We start from the raw sequence: 13,115 nt of genomic DNA on the forward strand, positions 1-13,115 counted from the left end.
TTAGATGGACAACCACTCAGGGCTGTCTTCTTCTACAGCTTATCAATGAAAAGTTGTTTTTTTTAAAGTCCTTCTTCACAAACTTCTTGGTTTATTAAAATCTCTTTAAATTACCAACAGGAACAACAGTCATTGTTGGTAATTTCCTTTTGTGATTTATTAATGCTCTCTCTGTTTAAAAAAATTAAGCTTAACAGGTAAGCCAATTCATATATGCTAGCCCCAGGGGTATGCTGGTTTAACAACTGGCTCTTCAGGAGAAACTGAATGTTCCACAAATATTTAAGTTTAATCTGCATTATTAACATTTCCTCCACCACTTTAAATCCAGACAATCAGTAAAACAATAACAATTAGCATTCGGCAATTTCTGAATTGTAAGCAAGCGCTCACACTGAAAATTTAACAAACCTCCTTTGAGCTGGCTTCAGTACACTTCTGACACCAGAAAACTTTCTGAAACCATCCAAAAGATTTTCAAACCATTTCTCCCCTCTCTGCTTTTGCATGTCCACCACTTTCTTTGACAGCTGGCTCAAAATTCACCTCTTTATCCTATCCGCCCAACTCTAACATCCTCTTCCTCTGCATTCGCTCAACACTTTCAAGTTCAGTTTGTAATACAGAGTACTTACACTTGTTGATAAACTACCCTACAATAGTCTTCATCAAGTTTCACTTAGGTGAATCTCACCCACTAAACCCTCCAGACCATTTTTCAGAGTAACAGATATCTCACTGTCTTCTCTATTCTGTATTCATACAGTTGATTTTTTATACCAAAATTTAACACATTTACACAATTAAATTGCATCTTATTTAATTTAACCTAGTACCCATCAAGATATTTTTGAATCCTGACTATCATTCTGTGCATTACATGACACCAGATTTTTTGTCATTTGCAATTTGATAAGTATATCATTGATGCTAATGTCTTCTCTCTGTCGATCATTTCAAATTCATCCTGTTGTAGTAGCCTGTTGGTAGTTTTGGTTTTTCGGTGGTGGTATTCTCTCGCATACTGTTTGCCCATTAGACTGAGCTCTTTGAAAGCAGGGTCTGTCTTTTACCTTTCTTTGCACCCTTATCACTCAGTACAGTGCCGGGCACACAGTAATAGGTGCTTAACAAATGCTTATTGACTATGTCTGACAAACATTAAGCAGCATAGAGCCGGACCACTTCCCTGAAGTTTCCCTTCCAGGCTGACATCAAAATAATAATTAACCCTATGCTGATCACTCAACCTGTTTCAAACCCTCCTAACTACACTATTTTTAAAGCCTAATCTCTCCATCTTATCAACAAAAAAATAACAGAAAATTGATCTAAGTCCTTTACTAAAAATCTAGGTGAACTATATTTACAGCCTTCCCTTCAACTACCACTTCAGTAACTCTCAAACAATGAAACAAAGTCAATCTGGCACGACCATTTTGAAGAAGCCATGCAGGCATTTTGTGACCACAACTTTCTTTTCTAAATGTTCACTAGACATCCTTTTTAATAAGTACATACCAAATTTTTGTCAGGAATCTAAGCCAAGCTCATTGGTCTACAGTACTAGATTCTGTTCTTCCCCCTTCCCATCCCTTTATTTTGGGAGGGGGGAGGAGTGTAAATCAAAAGACAATTCCATATATAATTTCATTTAATCTTCTCACTGTAAGGTAGACAGGGGAATCATCCTCATTTGACAAAGGAGCTAGCTGAGACACAGGTGTTTACCTAAGGTCAAACAGCCAGGGCTAAAAGCTTTGCTCTTTTCTTTGGTCTTAATTCATCGTTGCTTGACTGCTTAAATGGCTCAGATCAAATGGAAACCATGAACTATTCCTTCCAGTTGGATGGAGGATTATAAGGCCTTACAAACTGCCCTGACTGTACACATTTTAGACATCCAGCACTGTCATCTGATGGACTGATGTAACCGAACGTGTGGGGCCTTGCCAGCCTTTCCTTACAATACACTACACCAGTGGTATCAACTTGAATGAACCAAACTAGAATATAATTGAGAGTTTAACAAAATAAAAAATATATAACATAATGCTAATTTGTGGTTTTCTTAGTCAAATGTATGGTGAAATGATCGGTTTCTATTTGAGTTTGACATTACTGTACCATACGATCAGGATCTCTGGGCCTTTTAATTTGCCATCAAGCTGAACTTTCTGTTATGTGTTTTCTCCCCATCTAGAGAGTGAATTCCTTGAGAATGGGGACCCAGCTTACTTTTTGTATATGTATACCCAGCTCTTGGCACAGTGGTTGGCAAAAGTGTTTATTAAATAATTTTTTTCACTTATTCATTCATTCTTGTGAGCTACAACAGATTCATATTCAAAACACCTGATGTTTTTGGTTATACTACACTTTATATGCATGACGTCATTTAATATCACAATACTGTAAAGTAGGTAAGGAAACAAGAGAGAAGTGGTAATTTGTCACTGGTCATACAACTAGGAAGTAACACATTCAGGACTCAAATCCACTCCTCTATTCAAGAATAGTGTTCTTTGTACCAATAAAAGAATACTTGCAGTAGGTCACTGAGTTTAGTAGACAGAACACTAGATTTGGAATCAGGAGACCTAGTTACAACTTCTGCCTCAACATACTAGTATAAACCTGGGCAACTCATTTAACCTCTCAGCCTGAATTTGCTCATCAATAAAATAAGGATATTAAAATCAGTAAGACTTCCTTTATAGAGATGGTATGCAGGTCAAAAGAGATTATGTATGCAAAGCACTTTACAAACCTTTAAAAAGTGTCAGTTTTTTTTAAACAAAATATTTTATAAATAAACCATAAAGATCTATGGAAATAGGAATTGATTAAAAAAAAAGGCTGTCCAAGGAAGAATTAGCCAAAGAGCTTTTTAATACCTACAACTTATTCTCAATCAATCAATCAATAAATACGTATTAAGTATTTTTGATGAGTCAGCAACTGTAATAAATGCTAGGGATATAAAAAGAGGCAAAAGTCCATGTCTTCAAGGAGCTTACAATCTAACAAATTGAGGGAGAACAACATGAAAACAAATATATACAACGCAAAGGTATGTGTAGCAAACAGGAAATAATTAACTGAGGCGAGGCACTGGAGTTAAGAGGGATTGAGGAAGGCTTTATGAGAGGTCATTAGTCAGAGCAGAGGAGGGAGAGTATTCCAGACATGGAGGACACCAAAGAGAATGCCCAGAGGCAAGAGATGGAGGGTCCCGTTTGTGGAACAGCCAGGAAGCTGGTGTCACTGGGTAGAAAGAGTATGTGAGTTGAGGAGTAAGGAGATTGGAAGTAATTTCTGAAGGACTTTGAATGACAAACATTTGGTATCTGATGCTGAAGGCAACTGAGAGCCAGTGGAGTTTATTGAATTTGGTGGGGTGAGGTGACACAATTTTATTGATATCCAATTGGGTGAGGTGCCTATGTTTTAGGAAAATCACTTTAGCAGCTAAATGGAAGATACAGGCATGAAGTGGTGAAGGCCTACACTAGAGTGGCAGCAGTGTCAGGAGGATTAGCATCATCACTGTATTATGATTACTATTTCATCAATAGCATAACTTTTGTTTCCTCTCAGTTATAGATATAGTAATAAACAAAAGAATTTTGGCCTGGAAGAGACTTAGAGATTATGTAGTACAATCTCATTTCACAGATAAAGAAACCAAGGCTCAGAACACAGTTAACATACCCAATTCTCAAGATGCCAGCACTTCTACTAGATCATACCTCTATTCACAGTATGGCCTAGATCTGTATCCTAAAGAAATTTTCTTAAAAGTTGTGTGTGTATGGGGGCTATTTTACCAAAAAAAAAATTTATAACAGCTCTTTTTGTGGTGCCTAAGAACTGGAAATCAAGGAGATACCCATCAGTTGGGGAATGGCTAACCAAGCTGTGGTATATGATTGTGATGGAATACTACTGCATTACAAGAAATGACAAGCAAATGATTTCAGAAAAACCTAGGAAGACTTACATGAACTGATGCAAAGCGAAGTGAGCAGAAACAGGAGAACACTGTACATAGCAGCAGCAATACTATATGATGAACAACAGTGAATGCCTTAGCTATTCTCAGCAATACAATGATCCAAGACAATCTCAAAAGACTTATGATGAAAAATGTTACCTGCCTCCAGAGAAAGAACTAATGTTGTCTGAAACAGACTGAAGCATCCTATTTTTCATTGCCTGTCTTTCTTTTCTGTTCGAGTCTTCTTGCACACAATGACTTAACCTGCAAATGTTTTACATGACTGCATATGTATAACCTATATCAGATTGCTTAACATCTCAGGAAGAGGCAAGGGAAGGTGAGATAGAATTTAGAACTCAAAATTTTTTTTAAATGTTAAAAATTGTTTTTACATGTAATTGAGGGTAAAATAAAATGTTTTTAAAATAATAATATGGCCTAGAAAAAAGTGTGCTGTATTTCTATATGAAGATGACTCTAGAGACCTGTCAGGGAACATGTTTTGAAGGTGTTTGTTTTTCTAGTAAACAGGGATGACTGACTCTAACCTACTCACATTCTCTTTCCTATACTCCCTTCTTGTGGCCAACAGGGCACGTTTATGAGAAAGTTGCCCATGGGGAAGTAACAATTTGTGAGGAGCACGAAACAAGGCAGCAATAGCAATAATGCAGACCACTACATTATTCTACAAAGTGCTTTAAATAATTTAATTTGAGCCTCACAGTAACCGTTTCAGTTAAATAGTACAACTATTATAACGCTCACTTTACAGATGAAGTAACTGGGCCCCACACAAGTGACTCGTTTAGGGACATACTGCAGGTAAAATGGCTAGGACTGAAACCCAGATGTTCTGACATCATATCTTTCCACCACAGTACTTCTCAAACACAGCTAAATAGCCCTTGGAAAACTCATGGCTTTGGCACCATTATATCCATTATATTGATGAGCTAACCAACTAAGCAAACAAGGCAACTGCCAAGAATAGCCTCATAGCAGCTGCCACGCGTCAAAAAACAGCACCAACACCCACCAGCCCAGGGAGCGGGCCCACCCAATCTTCATCGCCCACCTCTTAAGAAACATGAACTTAACAACAGGACGCCACATTCTGATAGGAAGACCACAGCAAAGAGAATCATGGCTGTTCTTTCAACTTCAAAGTTTACATTTTAATTTCTGTGACGTAAAAGTGAAGAGTTAGATTAGATACCTGCTTATATTGAGGTAAAAAACAGCTGTCTTCAGGACTTTTAAATAAGATAAATATAATTAATGACATGAAACTGAAAAGCATGTGCATGAACAAAATTAATATATCTAAGATAATGGAAGCAGCTTTAATGGAGGTAAAAAACTGAATAAAGTTTTGATAAGAGTTTGGTATTCAAGATACAAAACCAACTAACATATATATACATGCTTATTATGTATATGTGTGTATACATACATATATATATATGTAAAGTCATTCTCTAATACATAAGTGGTTAAAGGATATAAACAGTTACCAAAGAAAGAATTGCAAATTAACAACCAAATTAAAGAATGCTTCAAATCATTAATAATAAGAGAAATACAAGTCAAAACAGCCCCAAGATTTTACTCAAATCCTGAGAATTGGCAAAGTTGACAAAATATAGGAAGTTGGTGCTGTGGGTACATTGTTGGTGGAGTTATGAATCAATTTTGGATTATAAAATTAAAATTACTAAAATTTGTGTTTTGCATGACTTCACATGTATAATGGATACCATACAGCTTGCCTTCTCAAGAAGTGGCAAAGGAGTGAAAAGGAGAGATCTGGAACTCAAAAATGTTTTTAAATGAATGTTAAAATTGTTTAAATGTAATTGAGAAATACTTAATAACATACACACACATACATACACACAAATGACTAAAATGTCTATACCCTTTCACTCAAATTCCATTGCTAGGCTTCTGCTACCAAGGAGGCCATTTGTACTAGCACTTTTTGTGAAAGCAAAGAATTAGAAACAAAGTAGATCCCCAATGATTGGAGAACAGCTAAACAACAGTGGTACATTAATGTAATAGAATATTATTGTGCTATAAGAAATGATGACTGTGATGAATATAAAGAAGCATAGAGGTATCTGCATGAATTGATAGAGTGAAGTAGAGCCAAGAAAACAGCACAATGATTACAACAGCATAAACAAAAAAATGAAAGTGAACATTGCAAAATTATAAAGATTAAGCATGACTGAAAAGAAATATAACTTCCACTTCTTTGCTAAGATCAAAGATCTTATATACTATATACTATACCATATTTTCAGATTTTTTTGACATGTTAATAATTTATGGTGATTTTTTCCCCTTTTTTCCTTGTCTTTAAAAATACTATTAATTTATAGGATATGTCTCTGGGAAGGAAAAAGAATAGGAATACTAGAAGAAACTTGGTGATGTAAAAAACAGAAGACATCAATAAAAAACTATTTTTAAAATATATAATTAAAGGGGTCAAGACAGTTGACATTTTAGTATGTTACTATATATAATGCTGTCTTTTTTAGTCTTCATGCTGTTCAGGAAGCACTTTATAATAAAGTCCCATGAACAGAATCTAAGATCAACCCAACATGATGAATACTGCCTTACACAAATAGTGTAAGCAAGTATCCAGTGTGTTTTAATATACGAACAAAAATAAAACACCAGCGCCAGGATTCTTAACCTGGGATCCACGAATTTGCTTAACATTTTTATAGCTGTATTCAACATTTCTTTTGTAATCCTACGTATTTTATTTTGTGCATTTAGAAGCACTGCTCTGAGAAGGGAACAGGGTCCATGACACAAAAAAAGGTTGAGAATCTCTGCACTAATCACCTCTCTACTTTCTAGCTGCCATATAGTGACAGTGATGAAGAAAGAACTACATATAGTATGATCGATTTTTTTTTTGTTTTTTTGGTAAGGCAATTAGGGTTAAATGACTTGCCCAGGGACACACAGCTAGTAAGTGTCAAGTGTCTGAGGTCACATTTGAACTCAGGTCCTCCTGACTCCAAGGCCGGAGTTCTGTCCACTATGCCACCTAGCTGTCCCTATATAGTATGATCCAGAAGAAGGAACTTGCAAGGTTTTTAATATTTAAATATCAAGGCAGTACTAATATAATGGAAAAAAATCAGATCACAAGATCTATGTTCTGATATCAGCTCTGACCTTTCAGAGTTGTGTGACCTGGGGCAGCTAGGTGGTGCAGTGGATAGAGCACTGGTCCTGGAGTCAGGAGGACCTGAATTCAAATCTGGCCTCAGACACATAACACTTAGTAGCTGTGTGACTCTGGGCAAGTCACTTAACCCCAACTGCCTCACCAAAAAAAAGAGAAAAGAATCGTTGCATGACCTTAGGCTGGTTGCTCAATCTTTCTGGGTTTCTTTATCTATAAAAAGGAGCTAATACAATCCATTCTGCCTTACCGCTTCCAAGGGTATACACAAGGATCAAATATGATAACATGCATCATAATATTCCAAAAACCATTTAAAACTGCACAAATACAAGGCATCTGCATTACTGTATAGCCATCCCTCATCTTATGGAGGAATTTGATTAGGAAAGTAAATTAAGAAATGAGTTTTTGTACATTATATCACTTTTTTAAAAATGTGGAGAAAAAGTGTTATCCCCTGAAGCCGTAATAAAAGAGCATACCTAACAGCAAATTTCTGGAAACTATACAGAAGAAAATTTTCAACAGAATAGAGTAGAAAGAATTTGGAGTCAGAAAACTTGGGTTCCAATCCTGGTTCTGCTACTTACTACCCGATTTGATATTGGGCAAGTCATTACTTGACTCGGGACTTTGGTTTTCTTATCTGTGAAAAAAGAAAAAGACTACATAATCTCTTAAGATACTTTCCACCTCTAAATCCTATGATCCTTTAAATACTGCACTAAAATATACCATAGTAGAAATGGTTATCTTGAAACTTAATTCATGCTATTCACTGTGTGAATTGCCTATTCCCTTTATATTTGGTAAATGTATACATGCCTGCATGCAAACATATATGCGGATATATATGCCACTCACGTGTGTACATGCATACATACACGTGTGTGTGTGTGTGTGTGTGTGTGTGTGTGTGTGTGTGTGTAAAAACACGCACCCTTTTAGCCTCTTCCTTCAGATCAGGTCTCAGAATACAGTCCCTTTAGTCTTTAATGTGGCCAAATACATACTCTGTCCACAGGTCATATGGCAAGCCAATTTTCAGAAAGAAGTTATTTCATACAATGCTGTTTATAAGAGCAAAAACATTGATCAAATGTAGGAATGGCTAGCAAATTAGCACTGAAATATATTATATAACCATTATTTTGATTCATGAAAATGTGTGCTTACCAATGCTGAAAACAAAAAAGTAGAAGTAGTTATTTATACACAGATTTTCATACCATGTTTACATGAATAAACAGAATTTGGTGTTCAATAGGTCCTTTTACCTATAAGTTGCTTAGGTTAACAATTATTACTATCATCATTATTTTTACCCCCAAAATACTGCTCCACTTTTAAATGAGGAGAGAATGATATTCCTATTACCCTGGGAAAAATCAAAAGCCAAGACTGCTTAAAAATCAATAATTCCCCTAAATCTCCTTGAACACAAAAACAGAATATGAGTCATCAATTTCTCATGAAAAATAGGGTTTAAAAAAATTTAAAAATAAGTACCAAAATACTAGAATAAATTTTTTCTTTTATATTTTCACATATTTCAAAATATATATTTAATATGTAAACATACATATTCTTTTACATTTCTGATTTAGATATAAAGCTCAAGGGCTTTAATATTCTTGTTTGTTTTTTAATATTTTTTTTGTGACCTGGAAGATTACTCTTAGATTACCGCCCCAGTATGAACCATTCACTCGTTCATTCATTCAGTAAACACCGTGGAGAACTGTGAAGCACTGGAGGATATACGAGGTTTAGACAAGATAGGTTCAATGCCTTCATGGAGCTTCTAGTTTATCAGGAAATACGACACAGATTATTATAACATAAAACATTACAAAAGCACAGTAAAGAAACATGACCTGATATTTAATTTCTATCTCTGCTTTCAAATTTAAATAGCAATGCTAGAATGTGCTACTAGAACATGTCAATAAGCCTGGCTGCTAGAAGACGGGTTACAAAAGCTTCTGTTGGAGTCACCAGGTCTGTAACAGCTCCTGCTGGGGGACAGTAGCCACCGCCAGAATTTAGAAGTACTCTGCAAAGCAAGTTGATCAAACTGCTTGAGATACCCTTCAGCAAAGATGAGACAAAAATTCTTCAAAGTCAGATTTCATCAATAATCCCCAAGGATAATAAACCTAGGTCCCTTTCTATGGCTTTCATTTTCTAATAATCCATGATATGAAGTCAACTGATAAATTATTTTTTAATTAAGATTTTACTAATGTCTTGTGTTTCACATCTTCACAGTTGTCTCCAGCATCCCTCCTTCTTCCCAGAAAGCCATCCTATATAACAAATACTAATTATTTTTTTTTCCAATCAGGGTTAAGGTTGCCCAAGGTCACACAGCTAGAAAGTGTCAAGTGCCTGGTCTGAGAATGGATTTGAACTCAGGCCCTCCTGCCTCCAGGGCCAAGTGCTCTATCCACTGCACCACCTAGCTGCCCCAAGACTCATTTCTTGATGTCAAATCCAGCCTCAGACACTTACTAGTGTCACTTAAACCTGTCTGCCTCAGTTACTTATCCGTAAATGAGCTGGAAGAAGAAATGGCAAACTACTCTAGTATCTTTGCCAAGAATACCCCAAAATGGGGTCACAAAGTGTCAGACACAACTGAAATGACTGAACAACAATATTATATTGTTATAGTACAGACCAGGTGTAGGGGAACCTGTGGCCTCAAGGCCCATGTGGACCTCTAGGTCCTCAAGTGTGGCCCTTTGACTGAATCCAAACTTAACAGAACAAATCTCCTTAATAAAAGGATTTGCTTGGTAAAACATGGACTCAGTCAAAAGACCACACCCAAGGACCTAGAAGGCCAAAGGTTCCCCACCCCTAGTGTACACTGTTACTTGGCTCTGCTCACTTCATTCTGCATCAGCTCATGTAGATCTTTCCATGTTTATCTGTATTCATCACAAACATCATTTCCTACAGTATCGTAATATTCCATCACATTCATGTACTGCATTGCGATTTGTTTAGCTATTCTCCATCTACTCTGTTTCCAACTCTTTGCTATCACAAAAACTGCTATTAATATTCTGATGTACGTGGGGATTTTCTTCTCATCAATTGCTTCCTTGGGAGTATAAGCCTAGGAATGAAGTCTCTGGCTTACAGGCTATGGACATTTTAGTCATTTTATTTACATAACTCCAACTTCCTTTCCAAAATGGTAGCACCCAACAATACTATTAGTGTACCCATAATTTCCCAACCCCTCCAATACAATTACTACCATTTTTGTCATCGTTGCCAATTTACAGAGTAAGTTTGTTTTGATTTGCATTTCAATTATTAATGATTTGGACCATTCTTTCATATGGTTTTGAATACTTCGCAATTTTTCTTCCGAGAAGATTCTTTACATCTTTTGTTCACTTATCCAATTATAAATGGCCATGAACTGGTTATTAAGAAAATACTCTGCATGTCCTTTCTTTGGACAGAGGAAAACATCCAAATTTATATAATGTTCTTGAGTGACTTAGATAAATCTGTGCAAGCCTCCCTCTTTTGGATTTTAGTATCACTGCTGTGGCGCTTTCCTGAAATAATATTACATTATCATAACATTGATATGTGGTAAAAATTAATATATTTTGAGATGATATACTCTAAATATAAAATTAGATGGCAATGATAGCTTCAATTCTCTTTGGCCAGCACTGTCAGGGAAAAATGCAAATAAAATATGAGGGGATAATGATAATGTACAGTCTTCTAATCATGCCTTGAAAGAAGATTTAAAAGTACATATCAGAAAAACTGTCAAGACAAAGCAATATGGGTTCTGTATATATTTTTTAATGCCAAAGTCTATTTCAGTATTGGGGATCAATATCAAAATGACAGATGGCAAGATAAATAATGCACACTAATAAAAAATAGCAATAAAAGATTCAGAAACAATGCTGATCAATATTTTCTTACTCATTAAAATTACATTGCATTCTTCCACAAGATCTTGTTACTCAGTAGTTTGCCAATATATTTTATACTCTTCTCCTTCAAATAGACCAGAACTATTCCTCAAAGTAAAATGAATTTGACCTTAAACCTCAATTTTCCTTTAATTTTACTTTCTGCTTTACATGAAACCTTATTTATGTTCTACTATAAGTTGATCTACCCTTGCTCAAAATACATCTATCTTCACACCTTAGACAAAAGCTGAAATCTAAGTTTTGTCACATGTGTATGAATCCAATCCTTTCTAATTCAGTGCTCCCATAATATTTTTTCTATAATATAATCCTTAAATATAGTTTATCTACATTTTTGTAACTCACTTTACTTGTTATCTCTGCTTATTACAAGACTATACACAGAACAGAACTTTTCATTAGGCTATAGTTAGAATGATTTGCTTTTTAAAAACTGAGCACAAGTATGAACCTGTTTTTATTTCTCTGTTGTCTCTAGTTCAGAAAGTCATTCTTCCTCTCCTCTCCATACCTCCCTTCCCTAGTGCCCCGCCCCCAGCTTTGCCCAGTATTGCATTTCAGTTACCTAGCAGACAGCAGATTCTCCTCATTTTCAAATCTCCTGTTACAGCTTACAGGTGTCACTCAGTTTTCAATCCAGAAGAATTTGATATCTGTTTTCTCCTGAGCTCCTTTTCCTGTTACATCTCCTACATGCAATGGTCATCTCTGCTTTTTCACTTCATATTTACAGAATTCAGAGGTTTTTCCATTGAGTTTTTAGGTAAGAATGAAAAATGACAGAATCCAATCACAACTTATCTGGAATAAAGTTTCCACAGTATAATTTGTTTAAATAATTCTGTGTATTAATTTTTAGCAGCTCAACAATTCGCAAAAGTCCAGAGGATTTCTGGTCACCATCATGAAGATAAAACTCCTATTTTGAGACGGAGTAAAGCACACAACAGAAATCCATGTGTGACAGTTTGGGATAAATCTCAAAACATTTATTACCTAGTAAAGAACTCCCTAATTGATAAGAACTGCTGGGAAAATGGAAATCAGTTTGTTAGAAATTAGGGCTAGACCAACATCTTATTGCATTTTCCATTAATAAACTGAAAGTGGATACATCACTTGAATATTAACAAGCATACCATTAAAAATTAGAAAAGCAGCAAATTATATGACTTTTATGGCTATGGAGTAGGGGACAAAATCTTTTTGTTGTTGTTGTTTTAAAAATAGATTATTATTGACATCTTTTGGTTTTTTAATCACCTGTTTCTACCTCTAACCCCCTTCTCCCCAATCAGAGAATTTTGAGGGGGGGAGAAGAAAAAAAGTTAGCAAAACCTATCCATAATTTGTTTTTAAAGGGTGATATTATATGTAACGTTCCTTATCCATCTCCTCTCCCCCCTGCCTCTCACTTTGCAAAGAACTAGTGGAAGGTCTCTCCTTGTATGTCTGCTTTGAGGCCGAACTTGCTCTTTATCATTTTGACACTCACCTTCATTGTTTTGTGGTTGTTCTTTCCACTTATATTGATGTAGTCACTGTGCGTATTATTTCTCCAGTCCTGCTTACTTCATTTTGCATCAATTCACTTATGTCTTTCCATACTTCTTTTCCAGTCATAATGTTTGGCATTTCTTACAGTACAATATTATTCCACTATATTCAGGGACAATTTGTTTAGCGCCATTCCCCAAATGATATGTCAAATCAGGGCTTTTAAGGCTGGGGGAGACTTGGAGTACATTTGTAAGCAGTAAGGAAGGAACCAGTAACTAGTGAGATATTGCAGATTAGAGACAAAAGAGATGATTATGGGAGCAATTTGCTGAAGGACGCAGAAAATAGTGCACATAGAGGGTACATATAAAGAGGTTGTTCTTAGTGAGAAGAGTCACCTTTTCATCAGAGA

General features: G+C 35.7%; 1 protein-coding gene across 3 annotated transcripts in view; it reads right to left on the minus strand.

Moving 5' to 3' along the window:
- The window catches only part of UBTD2 (ubiquitin domain containing 2), a 61,626-nt gene that overhangs the window by 28,025 nt on the left and 20,486 nt on the right, over positions 1-13,115 (minus strand). Inside the window, exon 1 of one of the 3 annotated variants that reach the window (XM_078150548.1) lies at positions 8,164-8,258. The exons of the other annotated variants lie outside the window; for them this stretch is intronic. The gene's annotated coding sequence lies outside the window, so the exon portion shown is untranslated. Of the gene's footprint in view, positions 1-8,163; positions 8,259-13,115 lie in introns of those variants that run through there. 3 annotated transcript variants of the gene reach the window in all.

Source organism: Phascolarctos cinereus, unplaced genomic scaffold (genome assembly GCF_003287225.1).
Source record: "Phascolarctos cinereus isolate Bilbo 61053 unplaced genomic scaffold, phaCin_HiC Scaffold_2;HRSCAF=192, whole genome shotgun sequence".
Lineage (NCBI taxonomy): Eukaryota > Metazoa > Chordata > Mammalia > Diprotodontia > Phascolarctidae > Phascolarctos > Phascolarctos cinereus.